Source organism: Camelus ferus, chromosome 14, assembly GCF_009834535.1.
Source record: "Camelus ferus isolate YT-003-E chromosome 14, BCGSAC_Cfer_1.0, whole genome shotgun sequence".
NCBI classification, from domain to species: Eukaryota; Metazoa; Chordata; class Mammalia; order Artiodactyla; family Camelidae; genus Camelus; species Camelus ferus.
The window spans coordinates 55,084,650-55,105,911 of NC_045709.1; the positions used below are offsets into that span (position 1 = coordinate 55,084,650).

The 21,262-nt window shown below is 32.7% G+C and overlaps 1 long non-coding RNA gene across 1 annotated transcript; it reads left to right on the forward strand.

Moving 5' to 3' along the window:
- Window positions 1–156: 156 nt before the first annotated feature.
- Window positions 157–21,020, forward strand: LOC116668725. Its single transcript, XR_004325966.1, has 4 exons — window positions 157–527; window positions 4,134–4,211; window positions 8,393–8,573; window positions 20,854–21,020. It is a non-coding gene; the product is annotated as an uncharacterized LOC116668725 (long non-coding RNA).
- Window positions 21,021–21,262: the final 242 nt, after the last annotated feature.

Below are 21,262 nucleotides of genomic sequence, written 5' to 3' on the forward strand. Positions count from 1 at the left end.
GGAAACGGTTGTCAGGTCAAACTTTAGGTATGCTACAGGTCTTACATTGCATATGTCTTTCATTTTTTCTCCCTCTTTAATTTAAAAGTGTAAAATGAGGACTCTTAAGAGCTTGAAACACCCATTGGGAACTAGGAATTCTGTCTACAAAGATTATTCATGCAATCTTTGCATGTATATCTATGCAAAGGTCTTTTTATATTTTTAACCATGTAAATTATTCTTTTCTATTCATTTTCTGTTGTTTGAAATGTGTTAAATGTGTTGGCAAGGCATGTCACTGCATGCATGACTTTTTCTAATGCCAAATTCTCTTTTTTCCCCTCTTCTTTTCTTTCTCCCTTTATCCTTCCCCCCTCCCTGCTCCCCTCCCCCTTTTTCTTACTTTCCTTCCTTTCTTCAGTCCTCACTCCTTCCCTCTTTCCCTTTCTTCCTTCCTTCCTGATTCATTCCCATGTGTACTACATCAATAGCAGTTCAAATCAGCACCCTCAAATGATTTGTCATCCTGGAGTAGTATTTTCTAGGTAAGTCTGGTTTTTACTTAATACTACCAATATTAATCCCTTTAATCCCTTTGTTTTGCTCTATAGATGTGAGAGAGAAAGCACATATCAGTTAAAATTATTATTTAATTCTCCATTTCTTCCAATAGAAATGATCTATTTCCATATATCTTACGTATATTCACAATGATTGGTATTGTGACAGGAGACCATTGTTCAGTAAATTCTAGATTCCATCTGATTTGTGTACATAAATACCTCACAGATCAGACTACAGATTTTTACAGAAATATGGATTATAACATGAGAATCAAGTCAAAGTTAGAGTAAACTACTCATATTGAGAAATTCATAGTAGTTTATTCTCCAAATTAACTAAGCAGAATTCGTAAGTCTGCAGTAGTCTAATTCCTCTTTTCCCATGAAAATAGCTCCAGATTTTCTTCCCAGCATTGGTCATTAGTGAGCACCTGATCAGAGAGGTGTGTCAAAGAATAGTAAGTAGTCTCTTGGCTCTGAGGTACTCTCAGGGGAAGACTAAATTTATGTTTGACTTTTTTCCAGAAAAGAGAGGTGTTCAGACTGAGGCTCTTTTTTGTTTTTTAACTTAAATTAATTTATAAATTAGTTGAAGTATGTTTTACAGTTTAACAACCAAAATGTGTATTGGGATGAAATCTCTCTATTCTCATACTATACTGCAGTAACCCTAGTGACCAATCACAAGGAGAAATAGAAATGGCAGAAACTCACAAAATACATGTACATATGCAATACTCCGGTTGCTAATGAATTTATTCTTTAGCTGCTTTCACTATCTATGAACGCATCTTATGTAAGTTGTCAGGTCAATCTCAATTATCAATAAAAATAATCATGCCTAATGGCTAATTACATGAAACATTAGAAATAGACACACAATTTTAATTGCTGAACATACTTTATATTATTAAGACAATTTAAATGTATATATGCAGCAAATTTTAACTTTTAATTAATGAAGCAACCGAATCTAAATAAAACACGTAAGACATGTTCACATCTGTATTTAATTCCATTGGTGATCCTTTTTCAAAAGATCAAAGTTCTATCAAAAAACAGTTAACAGCTCCAGTTTTTAAACTGAAAGTTGTATTGTGATAATTATAGAATCACATGCAGTTGTAACAAATAACACAGAGAGATCCTTGCGCATTTTGTCCATTTTTTTTCACAGTGGTAGTGTCTCGTAAACCTCTGGTATAATACCACAACAAGGATATTGACAGTGATACCATACACCTGTCTTTTTGGATTTCCCCAGTTTTACTCATACTCATTTATATTTGTGTTTTATCAAGCTCTATACAATTGTATAACCTGTGTACGTCCCTGTCTCTACCTTGATAGTCAAAGTAAATAGTACACATTTCCCTTCTAACCACCTCAATTATGCACCCCAGACTCTCCCTTTTTAACTTCTGAGAGCACCTACTTATTCCTGATAAAAATTCTCGACAAATTAAGAATAAAAGGGAATTATTTCAACTTAAAAAAGTACATCTGAAAAAAAAACATATAGCTAATATCATACTTTATGATGAAAGGCTGAAATCATTCCTGCTTAAGATTATAGGAAAGCCAGGATGTCTGCTGTCACTACTATTATTCAATTACTGTAGAAGTTCCAATCACTGTAATAAGTGAAAGAAAGAAAGAAGAAGGAAGGAAGGAAGGAAAGAAAGAGAGAGAGAGGGAAAGAAAGAAAGAAAGAAAGAAAGAAAGAAAGAAAGAAAGAAAGAAAGAAAGAAAGAAAGAAAGAGAGAAAGAAAGAAAGAGAAAGAAAGAAAATTCCTTCAGATTAAAAAGGAAGGAATAAATAAAACTGTCCTTATTTCATTACGTACGTAGAAATTCCCAAGGAATTTTCAAAAATATCCTATAAGCAACTTAGCAACACTGCAGGATACAAGATCATCACACCCCCCACCCACAGAATTTCTATATAATAACAATGCAGCAAACAAAATTAATAGCACAATAATGTTTAGATTCACTATAAAGAAAATTAAGTACTTACATATACATTTAAAAATATGTACAAGATCTGTATGTTGAAAATTACAAAATGCTCATAATAGACACTAAAGATCACTTAATAGAGAGAGATACTGTGTTCATGGGTTGGAAGTCTCACATGGAAAATATGTTAATTTTCCCCAAATTGATCTATAGGTTTAAAGCAATTCCTATCAAAATGCCAGCAAGATTTTATGTATGCATAGACAAAGCTTATTCTAATATTTTAATTTTAATGATTGAAGACTCTTATAAAGTATCGTGACTAATCTAAGAACTAGCTAAGTTATTAAAACCTCAAATGAGGTCTGCAAATACTAAGTTCTTCACATCCTCTACTAATACAACATAAGCACTATTTTGTCTGCTAATAGTAAACAAACTCTCCTGTTTATAGTATAAAACGGGCACATTTTACCTGGTACAGTGATCACATTTTACTGTTTACAGCACAGTATGGGGATAATTTTATCTGGTATAGTTATCTCAGTAAGTAATCAACGAAAATCACTTGTGTAAGAATTTTATGGATATTCAGTTTTATACTACAAATTTGAGTAGCATGTGAAAAATTTAACTACAATTACAGACATGTGAGTGGATCAGTTGAGACAATTATGTTATCTATTCACATTATGTTAAAATTTTAAGAAATTAATGTATTCTAAAGAGAAGTACATTTTTAAAAAAACATAAAATGGTTGTATATTTTAAAAACTGTGTTTTGCATATGCTTTTGATGAAAAGAAACATGGAATGTATGAAAACATTTTAAATGAACTGTAAAGGAGTCCATATTTCATGCATGTCATAAAATACAAATAATAAAAATCACCAGCATTTGGAATATGACACAGGAGTAGTACAATGATTACATTAGTTAATATTTATCAACTATTTAGAATAGTGCTTTGCACATATAATGACTAATTATGTTGATAAATAAATGCAGTAAAATCAGTAAGCTATAAATTCAGTAGAAGTAGGTTCAAATGGTGACTGCAACCCTTACTTGTGTACCCTTGGAAAAGTTACTTGGACTCTTTGACCCTCATATTATCATCTATAAAATGAGAATGACAATATCTAACCAATTCAGTAGGGGGTACATATATATTCTTTTAAATACTTAGTACAGTGCCAGGTGCATAATAAATGCTTGATAACCTTTAGATGTTAGGATACTATCATTGTGGGATGCCCACAATGTATATGTATGTATGTACATTATTATATATTTATCCATGTCTTCATTTAGCGTTAGGGTATTCAGTCATACCCCTAGATCAAGTGAATGTGTCCATCGGTTGGATCAGCATCAGCTAAGCAATGGCCTTGTATAATTTAGGGAGGTCTTGGAGCCACGTGACTACAAAATGGGAGGTGGTAGCTACAAAGCTTTTTCAGGAATGATTTCAGTGGGAAGAGTGTTAGACTAAGACTCATGAAACATGAGTTCTTAATCTCAGCTTAACTGTGTGTCTCCTCCTTAAGTCACTTCCTCACTGGATCTCAGTTTCAACATCTGCAAAACGTGTGGAGTTTGACACCAGTTTTGCCTCCTCACAGGGTTGTGGAGATGATCAAGCGAGATAATTAATGCATGCCTGCGAATTTCAAATGTCATGAAGCACAGTACTATGAAGGGTGAGTCATGCTGAGTAGTTATATGAACAAACCTAATAGCCAACATATCAAATGGCTCAACAACCTCTTTGCTAGGAAGTGCAGCTTAGGTGTGCATCTGGTGACCAGATGAAGTATAAACGGCATTAAAGGGTATTGAGCACAAGCATTCAAACATCTTTTCTTTTTTTTTTTTTTTTTTTGGTTTTAAAAATCAGAAAGATCAGAAACTGTATATCCAGTAAAGCCTGCTGGTAAAACTGTGTTATGGACCAAACATAGTAATTTATACAAGAAAAAAAAAAAAAAAAAGTCACTAAACTGAACAGTTGAGGTCCCTCTGGTGGTGGTATGTAAAAGGTCATCCAGCTTAACCAGTGTAGACATTTGCAGTCCAGATGAAATAGAACAATCCATGTGTTGCTTTTGATGAGAGAAAGAGGAAGAATAGATACTGACATGTATATGTTTGTGCCCATATTTTTTTCTCTCTTCATGCAAGTGATTACATACACATTTTTTTCTGTAAAGTGAAGGACTCTGATCAATACTTCAATTGATTACAAAGTAGGTTTTGAGAGAGTGATGGAAAATAATTATGTATTTGGCATCTTAACTGTAATATAACTTCCTAAACCTTAATCCTGTTTATATTCAGAAGGCAACTTCTAAAAGGGTCAAGGGGTGTGATAAAATTCCCACTGAATAATCCAATATTAACATTCAGTTGTGTACATTTCTGTGGTACAGGCTGAATGAAGGTCATTCTGCTGCCTATCACAATGTATTTTTTCTTTGTTTAATTTAAAAAATACTGATAAATTTTCACTTTTAGGTGAAAATGCTGCTTAAACTTTTATTTAATATGCTTAGTTTCAAGAATACAGACATTTCTGAAATACAGAAATATCTTAACTATAGCCATCTACATTTTACTGAAAATAATAAAATCTACACTATTCAATTCCATTGTAAATAAAGTCTTTGAATTTTCTAACCGGAACTTATTTTAATCTGAAAATGGACTGTAAAGGGGAAAGCCATCATTACATTAAACTGGAATTTACAATAAAATAGACTTCTCACATTTCAAAGATGTGCCTTAAAAATCTATCATCTGTAGTAAAAAAAGAATACTGAGAAAATTCTATGGTTATATGGATTCAGATGAGTTATAAATTCTTTTCCTGTTAAAAGATTGCTTCAAATTGCCCAACCATGAGTAATATAAATTCTAAGTTAAAAACTTAACTGAGCTACCACACAAAACATTAAAATCTCATTAAATGTTTAAATGAGATTTTAAAATGTATTTTTAAATCATTGCTACATATTTGAACTATATAAAATCCATAACTTCTGCTATTAACATACAAATAACAATCATAAAAATGGAAAATAAAGCAAAATCAAAAGAAGAGAGGAAAAAAGGCACTCGTACTCCCATTTTCAAATCGTTAACACTCTTAACGACTTTGAGAAATGGTTACTTCCATCCACTGATAATAGGAGGGTGAATTCTAGCCTTTGGAAACTCAGTGTGTATAAAGATCCAACTCTGGTATTTTTTGAAGATAGCATACAATAATTTATGTACATATTACCTAAAATTTTACAATCATCATATCAGATCCCGAGGGTTAACGTTACCATTTAGCTTTGAGACAAATGATTTGCTTCTATGGAATACTTTGAAAGAATTCAACTAACATCTACACAATATTTAAATGTTTGTTTGTTTATGGGAGGAGTACAACTCAGTATAGATCAAAATGGACTTATTTCTGACATTATTTCTTAGACTTGGGTGACATCATATCCTGCATAAATTAATGACTACTGGGATGTCCTTTTAATTGTCACAAAAGTTACTGGCAACCAAAACTATGACCAACCCACAATGAGCACGCAAAATCAGAACGTCCAAATTTACACGCTCAGCCATCTGCCTAGTTCTCTAAAACTTTGCTGCAGAGAAAATTGCCAGAAGTCACTTTAAAAGAGTTTGTGTATGTCAATTACAGCTGTTAAGAATCAAAAGCATGGAAGAGGGGCTTAAAGTTTATAGGCTATGCTGATTCCCAGTGAAATTTGCATTAGGTTAGGGAGAGGTAGTTTGAGCTGAGTTCCCGTTTTCATGTTATTCTGCAAGGACTTCTGAAGCTATCATCTTTCTTATCTTTTTGTTTTGTTTGCTCAATGTGTACTTTTGATATAAGGGGGAAGATGGATTGAACCACTAGTCCATATTTATTTTATTAGCCAAGAGACCCAGGGCAACCTGAAGATTTATTTATCAGTAACTCTTTATCCTTAAATTCATTCATTCATACGTGCATACATAGTCAGTTTTGAAAGCCTACTGTGCACTATGCCCAAGTTGTAAATAGCCTAGTTGTTTTGACTTATATTATTGATTTATTTCCAATTAGGGAAAACCTGCCATTTCTTAAAGTTTCAAAAAATTACCCCTTTGGATGGTATGAGGCAGCATGGAACTATTTTTTTTCTCCCGAATTTACTCTGTTTTGCTTAAATCATCAGAGACAACTTTAACTTGGCATTTTTATGAGGCCTTTTCTAAATGTATTAACATTGTTGTCCTTCATCCTTTTTATTAAACTTATGTTTTGGAAAACCTTAAATTTTAACAACATCTACCAGAGATTTCACCCAGTACTTTTGAGCACAGATAAATGAGCATTCTAGAGGCAAAATTTCTGTTTAAGGGTAGCTTTTTCTAGAATAAGAATTTCACAGCATGAATGGATTAATTCTAATTTAATCAAATAGTTGAAACTAAGTGTTCTTAACTGTGTTTCCCTTATGTATTGAAGTAAAATGTAAAATTAAAGTAAAGCAAAATTTAACCAACATATTTCATATTGAAAATGTCTAATAAAACATGTTGTGTATATATATATAAATATGTATATAAAATATATATGTATTAAATCTATATAAAATATATATAAAAATAAAACAAGCTCCATTAGGATCATGTCTTATCAAAGATAGTTTCTCGAACTTCCAGAAACCAGCAAAGTCAATTTCTAAAAGATTGAATGTGAGAGCTTAATAACTGACCTCTGTCCATTAGTAGAAGACCCACTAATGGGAAAATAGAGATGATTGGGTGATATTCTGTCATAAATAGGAAATCAATTCATGCTATAAGAATAAATGATAAGAAGAGAAAGACAAATATCATATGTTCTCATTTATATGTAAAATCTACAAAAATGACACAAATGAACTTAATTATAAAACAGAAACAGATTCACAGACACAGAAAATAAACTTATGGTTACCAAAGGGGGAAGGGGAGGAGGGACAAATAAGGAGTTCAGAATATGCAGTTACGCAAACTACTATATATAAAATAGACAAACAACAAGCTTTTGCTGTATAGCAGAGGGAACTGTATTCAATACCTTGTAATGGCCTATAATGAAAAATAATATGAAAAAGAATATATATATATATATATGCATATAACTGAATCACTATGCTGTACACCAGAAACTAACACAACATTGTAAATTAACTATACTTCAATAAAAAAGAATAAATGATAAATTAATTACTTGTTTATGTGTAAAAAATACACTTTGATCTAATTTATCTTTTTTTTTCAGATGTTTGGCCTAAAATATGATTTTTTTGATAGATGTAAGATTCCCTTGCCCATGTTGATAGCTGCTCTGGGGTTCTTAAACTTCAGATAAAGATGCCCCTCAAGGTCAGGGAGCAAGGAGAGCTGGTTGGCTAGATGTTTCCTTTGCCACATTCTCCATGTCTATATTGAACCTAAAAGAACCCAAGTTTTAGTCATGCCCTCTTAAGTGGGGGCGATAATATTTTAAGTGGGCATTATAAGACTTTCTTTCACCAGTTATAATTCACTTACTCAGTGAATATTTAACTGTGTTGTTGCTTCATTTCTCCATGAGTCTCATGTACTTCTGTTCATCTTATGGCACGAAATATTGACTGCTCTTCATTACAGGCTATCTTTAAAAAAAAGTGTTTAGTAAACATCTTTGGATGATAGAGATACTCTCTCCCTCCAGTGCAAAAGCCAGACATGCTTACAGTCCAGTGTAATAAACATAATGCCTTCCTCTAGGCCAAAGGGAGCACATGCTTATGGATCAGTCTAAAGATTTCAGTTTCCTAAACTCAAATTTTCTGTCCTGCAGTACAACCCACTGTGTGTGCAGACATCCATTTGGTCCATACATGTGGCTGCTGTGGAACCTGGGAGCCAGTGTAACTGACACCAACAAGCTGATCTCATGCTACTTCCTATGAGCCATGAGTCTCCTCTTCCGGAGATTTGTGCCTTATGCCAGTCTCCACGAAACTCTGTTGGACTAACTTGTGAGTAAGGTAATATAAGTAGGTGGCTTGTAACTAGGGTAACATATCAAATCCCAAATCCTTCATAGTTCTTGATGCATATGGCCTGGAAACCCAGGTAAGACTCCAAAGTGAAAAGATAAGATGACATAACTGCCTTTGAGAAGTTTGACCTATAAATTAATAGTCCAAGTTATACTGCAGGTGGGTTGTGGATGAAGTTATGAGGTCACAAAAGAGGTTTTATTTCTGCTGGCTTCCAGAAAGGATAATATGTAGTGGGTAGGCTCCACGTCTCATGTATGCTATTCATTCTTGTACTAAGGTGCATTGACTTTCGCCTTTAAAAAAGTATTCTTCTATTGTGGACTTATTTATCAATAATGGATTTAAAATTTTTCCAAATGCCTGGTCATGTTTTATGAAAATAAACTGTTTGTTCTAAGATAATTATGATGATAGTTCTAGATCTGATATTATATATGAAGATAGTTATATAATCATATATAATACACAATAATGTGATAAGATTTATCCTGATACTGACACATCCTTATTTTTATAAAATAAACACTATTTGCTCATGTTTTACTATACTTTTAATTTGTGTGTTCTCTTTGTGACTATTTTACCAAGAATTTCTACATAAATATTTACATTGGGAATTAGACATTGTAGCTTTTTTTTTTCGTTTAAACTTTCAAGGTTTTAGCATTGATTATTTTTGCTTAACAAGGATCTGGAATGTTATTATTTTTTTTATATGATTTATAGGTAGATAAACGTCATTGAATTGATCTGACTTTTTAATTTTTGATAGAATTCCCCAAGGAAAACATCTGTGCTTAATGCTTCTGAGGGGGTTGGTGAGGAAATGGGAAAAGGTTAATATTCAAGCTTTTCTCTAATTCTTTTTGGAAAATTTGTTTGATTAAGTTTGCTAACTGTTCTCGAGTCACTTGACACATTATATTTTTCTAGAAAACTACGTTTCATACAGATTTTTTATGTTTATTTAAAAGCTTAGCAAAAAAAGTATCTTATTAGTCTTATAATTTTTTTATATCTATGGATAGCTTCCCTTAAGGATTTTTGTTTGTGTCTTTTCAAAACTTTTCTTTCTTTAATTACTTTAGCTATTGGCTTACCTGTTTTATTACTCTTTTTTAAAAACAGGGTCTTTAGAACTTATTTATAAATTCTGGTATCTTCTAAAATATATATTTTTTCCTTTGTAAACTTTGTTCCCTTTGATTTGTATTTTTCTAACTAGTTGACTTGGATTATTATTCTATTTATTTTAATTAACATTTAGTATTAATGTAAGCATAAAAGCTCTACACATTTTTCTGAGTTTTGAAAACAGTCAGGAATACTACAGGATACAGTTATCACTCTCAAAATGTTACCTACATAATTTAATAAAAATACTGTATTTAAGAGAGTGGGATTAGAGAAAAGACCTTTGTAATTTTGTACTGTCAAGATACATAAAACTCAGGTTATTTTTGGTAAAATTTTAATTACTTACTAGGTTTAGTTTTAGTTGAGCCATTAAACATATTCATTCTTACTGTCCATCCTTCTGTTATAGTTTTTACAATCATATTTCCATTTTTGAAGTTTGTTCTCCAGTAGATTTCTCAATAATGTCTCATAGTGATAATATTCTCTATATTCTTGTTTGTTTAAAACTGTTATTGCTATTAAATTTGAGTAAGAGGAACAAAATTAATGTTACATTTTCTTTCCATGAGAATTCTATATATTTTAGTCTGAGCTATACAATAAAAATTTTCCCATAGACGTGATAATATTTTTGTCTTCACAATTTAATTCCAGAAATATTACTAGGTCTAAATCAATATCTGTCATCTGATTTACTCTAGCATACAATGTGACATCCATATTTTATATGTTTTTTGTTTAAAATTTTTAGCAAATATTTTGAATTATACCCTTGAGTTTTATTTTTGTTTGTTTGTTTTAAATTTTCCTTTATTTCAATTGTCTTTTCTGCAGTTTCTCAAAGTCGTGGTTTATCTCCTTGTGCTACCATTTTCAGTCTCATTTTTTTTGTTATTTTTATTTGAATATTTTTCTTTTATAACCTCTAGATCTCTCACCAAGTTTATCACAATCTGTATATTTATATTTTCATTTATTTATTTGATGGATGCTACTCATGCTTTAATATGCATTTCCATGTTTCATTTTCTTCCACTAAATTACTATTAATTCTTTGAGTTCTTCTATTTCTGCTTTGTGAACTTGGTAGGAATGATTGCTTTTTGAGGGATTTTCTTTGTTTTATTTTGGTAATCCGTGGTTTAAATTTGGTCATAAATTTCATTCACACCCTATAATTTTTCTTGCTGATGAAGGTTCTTTATAATTATTTTTTATCTTAGTTTCTTCCTTCCAACCCCACTCCTCTCCAAATTTTCTATGTAGTATCTTGATATAGATACTATATTGGCTTCTTTTTTGTTATTCACCATTGAAAGATATAGATTTCTTCAGCTATTCGCAGTAATGTGTATTTGGTTTAGTTTGTTGCTGGTAGTACTGTTCTTCTATAAATTAGGCTCTCCTCTAAATTAGCTAAGACTTTTCTTACAAAATAATAGTTTATATGTGTTCCTATAGTGTTTGTTATTCCCTAGCCATTGAAGACAGAGAATATGTTTTCTTCTTCTTTAGACATTACCATTTACACCATTGCAATAAGCAGAATGCTTCCTGCAAATATGGCCTGATGGTAATATTCTTTGTCCAGCCTGTTGTGGTAGATTTTACTCTGGAATCCCCAAGAACCATCCATCCCATTATTTTTGCTTTTCTGTACTCCCTTCGTCTTGAATCTGTGCTTACTTTGCTTTAACCAGTGAAATGAAGCAAAAGTTACAGTGTGACAATTCCAGGCTAAAGCATTAAGAAGGCCTGCCAGCTTTCACATTTGAGTTCTTGCAGTCTAACCCTCATGTCAGAGATATTGCTACCCTGAATCCATTGTTCTATGAGGAAGCCCAAAGAACCCTGTTAAGAGGCCCTGTTAAAAAAAAAAAAAAAAAGGCCATGGCAGCACCAATGGCAAGCCAGGAGAATGAGACCATTTTGGACTCTCCAACTATTAAGCATCTGACACCACCTAATAGAGAAGCCAATTCACCCCACATAATCATGAGAAATAATTAAGTATCATTTATGTGAGCTGTCATATTGTAGATTGGCTTATTTAGAGCCATACTGTAACAGAGAACCAAATCAGTTGCAGGGCACCTCTCCAGTCACTTCTCCTGCTATTAGAAACAATAAATATAGCTTTTGGACCTCAGTTCTGAGAGTTACTTTTGACAAGAATAATTTTTGTGTTCCACAGCTGCAACTGTTAGCTCCTTTCATTACGTGTTTGTCTTTTGGTGATATTTCCGCGCCGTTTCCCCCTGTGTAGCATCTTCCTATTCTGATTGCATCTCTGCTGATTTTAGCAGCTGTTACACCTACTTTAGAGCCCAGGGTTTTTTAAGAAAATTAAGTTGTGCTTTCTCATGCTGTTGTTGTTGTTGTTGTTGTTGTTGTTGTTGTTGTTGTTGTTGTTGTTGTTACTTTTAGATTTTTTAAGAGATGGATAAAATTTTGCCTTTATGATTCCATGTTCAAACTGGAAATGAAAGACTGTCAACAGACAGGCTCTTAGAATGAATGAAGTTTCATTAAGCATTCTAGATTTTGTTTTAGTGGACATTTGTTGTTTATGTAATCATTGTTTGCTTCGTTTTTTTTTTTCCGTGCTCACCTTTTATTTCCTTATTTTTAAAGCGTACAGAAATGTATTCCGACCTCATTAGCTCAAATGCAAAACCAATTTAAGATTTTGAATATAGTGACAATTTGCAATTTTGTCTCATTGAGATATTAGAAACATTCAAAAGCTAGTGGGTAGCTTTGTTCAAATCATTTCCTCGATGATATAACTTTCTCCATCATTATCCATAAAATGTTATTTTACTTTGTGCAGTAATCTAAGGATAGAGGAGGGTCATGACCAAATTTGCATTTTAGGCAAGAAATCATTCTGGTATGTTTTTTCCCTGAGACTTGCCTGCTCCAAGTTAAGGTTGAATCTCAGAAGTATTCTTTTACCTATTTCTACCTCAGTCAAAAAAGAATTTCAGGGAGTCTTGAGAACATTCCAATGCCATCATAGAAATTTCTAAATGAAATCATGAAAGGATAATAACCAGCTTTTGGTAACAATGAAAGAAGACAGACAGAGACACAGATAGAGCCCAGCACTGAGGGAGAAATTAGAGGAAAATGCTAAGATACCACTTCATCTCTACCAATTATCAAAACAGGGGATAAAATACTTATTGAAATTGCAATTCCATTATTACTGAAACAGGCTAATGAATTATAGCAGATGTATTAGCCTGACATATGGACCCTTTAGAAAACTGCTTAGTTCCTTTGTCTTGTTATCAATTTTGTTAATAATGATGAAGAGTATAACCATGATAAACAACATTTTAAAAGTTTATTTAACACTAAATATTTGGTAGATAGTTTGGAGAATCTTGAGAGTGAAAAGATAATTATATTGATACATTCATCAACGTGCTTTCTTTGATAATCACAAAAACTCCATTGAGTGGGCAGGACAGCCCCAGCATCTGAAACTGAGGTACCAGAGACCCAGAGAATTAGGCAGAGGAGACCACATGTTTAATAACTTGAGGAGCATCCTCATCCCTAAACTGTCTTATGCATAATCCAGCTTTAGCATGTATTCATAAAATGTGTAAGAGAATGATACACAAATATTCACAGTCCATCATTTTTTGACACAGGGCCCTAGAGGCAGATACATTTAGAGGCAGCAACTATACCCAGAAAATAGAGTGAATCACAAAGGTAAAAGATGAATATACATATATGCAATCATTTGTCCCAGTAACATCTGTGTTTCTACTGTGTTATTTCAGTTCACATTTACAAGCTGTACAGTTTTATTGAAACACGTGGTAAGGTGTTCTATAAGTGGAAATCTATGATAGAGATCTAACTATACATCATTTTAATTACACAGTCTGCTCCTAATATAGGAAACCTCAGTGTACCCCAATTATATCTTGTCGCATGCCTGACTGAGCTCAGATCTCATAGAATTTACCAAAACAATTGCTTGACCTGTTTAGTACCATTCAGTGGACCACAAAGGATGAAATGCTTTCCTGTCTAAAGCCATGGGTAAAGACTAAGGAAACTCTGAAAGAATACAGTCACATTATATAATATTTCTGATTTCCTTCTTCCAAGGACAATCAGTCTAGGCTGAGAAAAATACAAACTTACAGCAATAATAGGTAATTACATAGATAATGATGATATAGTTTAAAATCTAGCAAAAGCATATTAAATACTATTCATAAATACTAATTCCAACAGAACTGAAGGAGAGATCAGAGAAAGGGAGGTATTTCTGCCAAGCCTGAGAGCATGTTACATATAGACAAGGAATGGGATACACACTTCTCTTGCTTTCCATTTTTAGAGAGTATTTTTAAACAGTAAATCAAATTACATAGTCATTTTAAAATCAGAGATATATCCAAATTCCCAAGGATGCTAAGAGATGTAATGCAAGTGATGTGGAGAGGACATGAAATAGACACTCAGAAGTCAATTCATTTGGGTTTGGAACATTTTAAGACAAACACAATTTTAATTTTATTAGTGTAAATATAACAGATTTCTTCATTTCTCTAGAGACATTTATGCTTGATAAAAAAAAAAAAAAGAGCCTTTTTAACAAATCCCCGAACCCTTTACCTCACCCCAGCTGTTAGGTGACTAGGGAACCAGCAATGCAGATTTTTGTTTGTATACACTAGTATAATTGTGTGGTAGCTTTATTTGTGTGCATTCCTGTAATAGTACAGTCTTAATGTATTTTACTTGATAAATTTTTATGCAGATCTTACTGCACATTTTTCGACCACATGTTGGAACATTTGTGCACAAAAATATTCCCATCTTTATGTTTGAAATTTATGGGAACACAATTAACATGAGAGGGGTCCAAAGGTATCAAGATAATTACATTTTTCTAATCTTACTAAACAAGATAAATTACCTGCAGGCCCTCTTATAAAAGATGAAATCTTCATAATAAGTGAATTAATCAAGCAGCAGCTTGCTACTGCACTTGCATTTATAACAGAAATGATTCAAAGACTTATTTTATGGGGAAATTAATGGAAACAGGCTTTTCATTCTTCTGCACCAATTGAAAACCTCAGCAACCAGCTGCCCACTTGTCAAGAAAACAGAAAGAAGCTGGAAACAAAGATAAATAAAAACACCTTTTTCCTGGCACTTTTGAAGAGAAAAAGGAGCTCTCATTTACAGCAGCCATCTGTTTGTTATTTAATATGGGTGAATTACATGCTGTAATGAGTTTGTTTCTGCATCACTCAGTGCAGTGGAACACAAGTTCACTCTCATAATGTGCAGCAGTTTTTAAAAGCTAATCATTTAATTGGACACAATCGTCAATGACAAATGGAGATGTAAAAACTCAGCCAGCTGTAGACTGAATATGTAATCATTGTGAAATCATATTATTTTACACGCTTGAAGACTTCTTAATAGTATCGGATGCTGGTCATCACTGCAGCCTGAAGAACTGAAGAAACATGGTGAAAAACAGCCTTTCAAAATGGCTTTAGATAATTGGTCCATATTAATGCCGGTGTGAGAACCACCATTGGACTTAGGGTATCTAAAATCTCTCTAAAGTGTTTATTATTCTCCGAATTTTTTTAAAATTTTTGTATATTTTTCAAATATCCCATGCTTTAGTAGGCAAAAGATCCTGTTCTGAGTTTTTTTTTTTTAAATCTGCTTTAGTAGAGACATCCACTGATTTGTTGTTTTTACACATGACGTCACATACAGATGAACGTGGACACCTGGGAGATGGTGTGCCAGTGGATTTTTTTTTTAAATCACATTCATACAAAAGCACAACTTCAGGAAACCAAACCTGAGTGTCTACACCTGCATGCATTACAGTCAGCATTTATACAATGCTGCCATAGTCTTTAACCCAGGAACAAAAATCTCTATGACAAAGAATTTTCCCTTTGGATTTTCAACAGAGGCACTGTGCTTATTAAAAAAATTCCACAGTAAGAGTCATCCTCCCATTTCTAGGCATCACAGAGAAATAAAAACAAAAATCAAGTTATTGATAGGCTTATTTTTGTACTTAATGATATGCTTTGTGCAGGTTTTATAGGTTGTGTTATTGTTAAGGACATTAAAACAATATATATTTTCATCTCTAGTGTCCTTCTGAGAATGTTCAACTCAGTGGAAAGTTGGGCATATCAGTATGTAGTCATTTTGGATTAAAAGTCTCCTGGGCTATCTCTCTATTCCATTTAATCATAGACTTTTAAAACATATTTCAGAAAGAGAGGTCAGAGATAACCTCTGTTTCAGAAATCCCCTGCTATCTTATCTGCTCTAGAAAAATATTTCAATTATTATTATTCAATTTCAACAAAAACAAAAGAGTTCATGTCTTATATAACAATTCTTATCTCAAAATGTTACTTTTCATTTATTGTGTGATGGTCTTTGCTCTAAATATGCTTATGATTGCATGGGTCCCCTTTTCTGTATTGAAAATCAAGATTTGTTCTCTGCCTATGCAAGACCCAAAAGAACAAATGCAATAATTTTGTTTGGTTTCTCCTTATGGCTCTTGGCAGCCTTTTAACATAATGACCCCTTAATAAAGAGTGTTTAAACAAACTTGTAGTCTGTTAAAGAGAGAGAAAGCAAGCTTTGAACTCTCTTAAAGAATAAACACATGGAAAAGGGGTGCATTGTAATGTTTTTCTTAAGTGTCACATTGCTGTTTAAACATAGGAAATTCTTGACATCAAAAATGAAATGCAATACTAAAAATGTAATTCTACAATTGAAAAAAAATTCCCCATTAACAACCAAAAAAAAAGAAACACAGGTGTTTAAAGACAGAGCAGAAAAGCAAGTTGAACATACTAATCACGCCAGAAAATAAGGTAAAGATAAATGCCTTGTAAATTAAGCAAACAGCCCAAATATGCAGTTCAAGTATGAGTTGAAAGGAACCAAGTGTCACATTGTTTCTAATGAGTCATTACCAGGCAGGAAAGCTGAATAAATCAAGGTGAGAAATATAGGATCTGTGAAGAAATCAGAAGTCAGTCATAAATATAAATTCACACATATACAATTAGCTGGATAACTATTCTTGGGTGAGCCTGTCTAGTCACAATGTTTAAGTTGTATTCACTTGGACAAACCTATTCTGATATGAAGAAATAATGACACACTAGAGAGTCCTCAAACCAGAGACCCATGTACTTGGACATTACTTGGTATGATGATGTGTTAAATGTAAATTATCCATAGGAGATACTGCCTCATTTTTTATTTTGCCTTGATTTACCCTCAGAACCACTACTAGCAATAAGGAGCAAAGAAGAATCCCAAGGGAAATTACTTTAAAAGGAGAAATGCCAGTTGATTCCCAAGTGCCCCTATGAGGAAGGAAAGGAGGATGATTGTTCTAGAACTTATGCTCTATAAGGTATATGTGATCACTAGCTACCCACAGCTGAAACCTTTCCATAGCTCCCCATGGCCATGCGAGTTTCTCCCATTTACAAAGACGTCTTACAATAAAACCCTTTGATACACTGCAAATTACATGTTGACTGCTCTTTACAGAAATATTTTACTTCAGCTCAATGGACTAGGAAGACATTGTAAAATTGTGATTCTACGGTGCTATAAAAAAGGCTTCCTTTTTCAAATTCTGGATTCTACCTCTCCAGAGCCACATTCATGTATCATCTCTTCTGTTGAGATCTTTTCCAGTGTCTCAGCTTATGGTAATTTTGCCCTACCCTAAATTTCTAGAGAACTTACTGTCTGCACTGTTTATGTGGAGTTACTAACTTATCTATGGACACAGTCTATATTGTCTGTGCTTTTTACATGGAAAGTGTTTAGTAAATGTTTGATTAAGATGGTCATTGAAAGTTTTTGGAGGATGAAGTTAAACACTACTTATAGGATATCTTAACTATATCTACCCATTGATTATAGAGTGTCAATTAGGGTACAATGGTCATCTCAAATGTCATTTTTTCAAAAACTTCATGGACTTCTTCACAGTTCATTACTTTCCCCACTGTGCTTCTATAGTGTGTTGTAAGCACACACTACTTATCCTATTATAATGTAGTTCTTTATCTAACTGTTAGAGTTTAACAGTTTGTCCTATTTACTTTTGAATTTTTAGTATTTTGCCCAGTGCATAGCACGCAGTAGTGATTAAGTGATTATTCATTGAATTGAATCCCCTAAAGGCAGAAAAATTGGTTATTATGTTTTGATTTCTAGTGTGTTGTACAGAGTCTAGTATATGGCAGATACTCAATAATATTTGCTGATTAAATGTTGAATGACTAGTTGGATGGATGATAAATGAAATGCGGCTGTTACAAAGATGTGGAAGAAACACCAAATACATATTAAATGTCATCATTTTTAATTTTTAGTATAATTTCAAATCTTGTCAACTAAAGGAAATCTACTTACAATGGCTAACTTTACACCTGAGGAAATTGAGGCCAACTTGGCAAGATTGCTTGTTCAAAGTCACCCAGCTAGATCATTCTGATTTCCAGGCAATGTGCAGTCTACATCACATGACCTTGAGTCCTTAATCCATGAGTCTTATCAAATGGTATGCTTTGAACTGAGTTGAGGAAATTAAAGGAAATAGGAAAAAGAGGTTCACCAAAAGCCCCTCTAAAATAGAAGAGGCAATGCAGACAACAGTTCTTAAGTCCCAAGCACCTCTATAAAAATAGCAATAACATAAATATATCAGCTTCTTTATAATAACCAATATTCTCAAAGTTAAAATACACAGATTAAAATTATGCCAAAATCTATAAAATAATCATAATGAGAATTAAGTACAGTATTATAACCAGTTTGTGACATTTCTTTCATATTGAACAGTTGAATCGATAATTGAATTGAATCATGATAATAATGCAAAATTAAATTCATATTTTGAAAAAATCTTCTATATAAAGTAAGTAAAATTTAAGGCAACTTACTTTTCAAACATTTACCAAATGGTTACACTTTATTTTCTGCACCCTGGAAATAACTGAGTCCAATTTAACAGTTCATCAATTGATAGTGTAAGTAAAATGGGCAAAAAGTAAAGATAAAAAGAAAATAATTAAATTAAAAGTAACACTATCAACAACAATTAAAAAATCACACACATAAAACCAAAACATACAGCACCCAATCCATGCACAAAAAGTCCTTAATTTTATTTTATATACCTTTCTAAATAGGCTCAATTAGCTGATTTCTTAACCCATAATAAATTACTAGTTAAAACATAAAGCAACTATTATGTTAAAGTCATAATCATAAAATAACAGTAACTGGAATAAAAAAGGTGTATATGAAACACATTTTGTGTAAAATCAGTCATATCAAAGGAGGAATTGAACACCTTACCACCAAAAAATGATCATGCCATTAGAATCACTGCACTATGGTACAAGTAATAATTTAAAAATATGTACTCTTCAGTTGCGAATTTCATTTCCTCTGATGCTTTTCATGTGGCATGATTTTTCTGGTGGTTTTCAGTTTTTCCCAACCTTTTTAATATCATGGCTCTCAAGAAAGGTATCATTTTTTACAGAACATTGAAGGAGGTGGATAAGAACACTGAGGTCAGTGGCACTCCAGTAGTTCAAGGGTTTGAATATTTCAGTACCACTGTGACCCATTTGAAGCATTAATGTATCCTGAATCAGATAGTTCTGAAGTTATTTAGAAGAAAGTATTGCTATTTACTAATATCTTTAATGAAGACAAAATTAGCATGAGTTTCTTCTGCTATTTTGTACAACTCTGAAAAAAATAGTGCCACCAGTCATATATTTTGCATCTCGTTGCATAAAGAAATAAAATCATTTATACAGAGATTATTATAAATTTGAAAGCAAGACTGTGACTAATATTTTTGAATGAATATTGAAATTTTTGAATGAATGAATTCTCTTGTAGATATCAGAGATGATTTTCATTCTAATGTAGTAGTATTGAAGAATGCTACTGATTTTGAGTCTCGGATATTTAAAATGACACATCGGAAGTTAAAGGATTAAAAATTTTCAAAACCGAATTCTATACCAGGCTACGATCAGAGGAGAGTTCTCTACAGATGGACGTCTTTCACCTTTATTTGCCCCTTTATGAATGTACCTTCTGAAGCAACATAAGAACACTGGCATCCCTAAGGATGTGGGACTCATTATCATTGTGAATATGATAAACTTTAAAAATAGCAAAAATATTCCAAGGATCTCAAAACGTATAAAGGTAGCTTTAGGGAAGAAACAATGAGGTGGTTAGATAAAGAATATTCTATTCACAGTTACTCCTCAGGCCCCTCTGCAAAACAAAGGATAACATCTGTGTAAAAGCCCTGCTTCAACTTATTTATATTTTATTCCACACCTGAGTATAGTAATGTGTAATATTATTACTATATTTTTCTTGAAAAAATAGAAACAGAATGTATTCCTCCCTTGCCAGCTTAGTCTTATTCAATCTATATTTTATATAGCTCTAACAAGCACAAATAATATTTCTGCTAGATGTACAGTTTCTTTCCACTTGCCCAATCATTGCATTATAAATGAACTTCCAACAATTGCGTACCATTTTCCAGTCTCTTATTGTTTCACGTTTATAAAGACATTTACATCTGTCAATCAGTAGACTCGAGATCCATGGAAAGTAAGGTAATTGACCATAGTTCCCACCTAAATTCAAGCAACCCTAGGGTAATAAGGATATTGTTCAGAGGGTAAGTTATTTCCTTTAACTGAGGAATTATAAAAGCATTTATCATAATGTCCAGATATTTTTCTTACTGATATTGTAACTCATCCATTTAACTGTCATGGAAGCCCCTGCATCTATGTTCCTAATGTAAGTGAATAGAAAATAACTGGGTGGCTACAATATCTGAGTTTAAACAAAAGAATAAGCAAGACTAGGCATCATATATTTGCTGCAGACAACAAATGTCAAATAATTTTAGAATATACTGTTTAACTGACATAATGCATGTTTCTCTAAATGTCATTTTTCCTTTTTCTTTTCTTTTTCTACATTGTTCTGGACACAGGAAAGGTTTGTATATTCAAGCTGAAGAGCATAAAGAAGGACTGTTTAAGTGTGGAGATTCCTCAAAAGACTAGGAATAGACTTACCATATGACCCAGGAATCCCACTCCTGGGCTTGTAATCCAGAAGGAAATCTACTTCAGGATGACACCTGCACCCCAACGTTCATAGCAGCACTATTTACAATAGCCAAAACATCGAAACAGCCTAAATGTCCATCAACAGGTGACTGGATAAAGAAGAGGTGGTATATTTATACAATGGAATACTACTCAGCCATAAAAACCGACAACATAATGCCATTTGCAGCAACATGGATGCTTCTGGAGAATGTCATTCTAAGTGAAGTAAGCCAGAAAGAGAAAGAAAAATACCATATGAGATCGCTCATATGTGGAATCTAAAAAACA